Here is a 2,164-nt window from a genome sequence, read left to right as displayed (position 1 = left end):
TTATTTATTTATTTATTTATTTTTAATACGTTGTATATGTACCACCATTCAAAAGTTTTGAAGTCAATAAATGTTTTATGTTATAGAAAGAAGACTTTTTTTACGCTCACCAAGGCTGCTTTTATTTGATCAAAAATACAGAAAAACTGTAATATCTTGAAATATTATTACAATTAAAATGTTGAAAATATTCTAAAATGTCATTTATTCCTGTAATGCAAAGCTGAATTTTCAGTATCATTACTCCAGTCTTCAGTGTCACATGATCCTTCAGAAATCATTCTAATATGCTGCTTTATTATTATTATCAGCATGGAAAACAGATGCTACTTAATATTTTTGTGGAAACTGTGATACTTTTTTTTCCAGGATTCTTTGATGAATAGAAAATTCAAAAGAATACCATTTATTTGAAATAGAAATCTTTGTCACTTCTCATCAATTTAACATCATTAACGTCACCATATTAACATAATTGCTGTATAATAGTAATTTCTTTATTTAAAAAAAATTGTGCTAACCCCAAACATTTGGTATACGGTGGTATATATAATTTTTTATAAATATTATTAAATATAATGTATTAAAAGTATTGTTTTTCCTGCTCACATTACAGCAGCAGAAATAAATATTGAAAATATTAATAATTACTACATGCATTACATAATGTAAAAAATTATATAAATGTTCATTGTCATATATTATGTATAATTTACTGTATGTAAATAGTATACATAATTTAAACTATAAATATTAAGTATTCGCCATAAATTAAATAAAAACAATTCTTGCACTGATGAATCTGTAACAATGATTAATAAAATAAATGTGTATCTCACAGTGTTCAGTAAACGTCCACAGTACAGATTCACTGAGACTTCCGTCTTTTATATCTTTTATAGAGAATGATTCCGTTCCAAATCCCAGTGGATTCCGCATTACCACGCTGTGAACCCAATCTCCCCACACCTGAGACAGGTACCGCAGCTTTCTGCTGTCAGATAACAGCCGTTACACTTGAGTCGGTTATGTACAGCTCAGTGACACGTCCTTTTGTTGCTCTGTGTGTGTGTGTGTTGAGTAGGATCTCTGTGCAAGAACGTGAGGTCACTGTCTCCCATGCCAACCGCCCGTTCCCCTCAGAAGGTGACTAGTTTATGCTTAATTCAATCTCTGTTAATAGCTGGTGTTTCTTAATGAAGTTTGTCCTTTGTTTTGCTCTGCAGTCAATGGTCCCGCCCCTCACGCCCTCTCCGACCGATAGCTTGCCGATGGGGAGCCTGGCATCTCACTCTCCTGCCCGCTCTGGCAGCTACAGCAGCGGGATCTCATCCCTCAGCCGCTGCAGTGTCTCTGAAACGTGCGGGATCGACCTCCCGCCGCCCGACCCTCCTCTACCCCCCGCCGTCCCCGCAGACGTGCCCATTCGCCGGGGTAGCAAGACTCCTCCGCCCTACAGCGTCTACGAAAGGAACAATCCCCGGCGAGCGATGCCACTGCCTCACAGTCTGTCAGTGCCACCCAGTACTGACAACCCCAGCCTGACCGCCAAACACCAACTGAACCGCGTGCAGCGCATTAATTCAGAACCCCGTCACCGGCCCACACCCAGGAAGGTCTCTCAGCTGTAGCGCGTCAGCGGTAACCGGAAACTTGGACTACGTCGCATTTTTTGTAAAATAACTGTAGGTTATGCATCATAATTGGAAATGTTTTCAAATGCAAGGAGGTGCATTTTTGTGGAGGATAGGGAGTGGCATATAAATACATCTTTTTTAAATCTTTTAAAAAAGAGTGTCAATTAGAATGTACATGTCAATAAATAAATCAAAAAAATGTCAATAAATTTGTCAAAGTCCAAAGCAAAAATGTCATTTGAAAGTAATTTATTTATTTATTGACACATTTCCTGCTTTATTTAGACTATATATAAATAATCAAACAAGTAAATAAATAAATAAATGTTAATAAATCTATCATAGTCCAATACAAAAATTTAATTTAAAAGTTATGAATTGACACGTTTCATACATTATCCACATTTCAAATATTTTAAACAAGAGTGTCAATAAATAAATGATGTCAATAAATAGATAAATATTAATACATCAAAGTCTTTTGCAAAATATTTATTTATTTATTTTATTCATTCATGCTTTATTGA

The 2,164-nt window shown here is 35.3% G+C and overlaps 1 pseudogene; it reads left to right on the top strand.

Annotated features, from left to right (window-relative positions):
- The window catches only part of LOC107696255 (dedicator of cytokinesis protein 4-like), an 82,311-nt pseudogene extending 80,535 nt beyond the window's left edge, over positions 1 to 1,776 (top strand).
- The last annotated feature ends 388 nt before the right edge of the window (positions 1,777 to 2,164 follow it).

The sequence above is a fragment of the Sinocyclocheilus anshuiensis genome, unplaced genomic scaffold (genome assembly GCF_001515605.1).
Source record: "Sinocyclocheilus anshuiensis isolate Anshui unplaced genomic scaffold, SAMN03320099.WGS_v1.1 scaffold778, whole genome shotgun sequence".
Taxonomy (NCBI): domain Eukaryota; kingdom Metazoa; phylum Chordata; class Actinopteri; order Cypriniformes; family Cyprinidae; genus Sinocyclocheilus; species Sinocyclocheilus anshuiensis.
The sequence above is the reverse complement of the archived record's forward strand: the minus strand, read 5'-3'. Positions and strand labels throughout refer to the sequence as shown.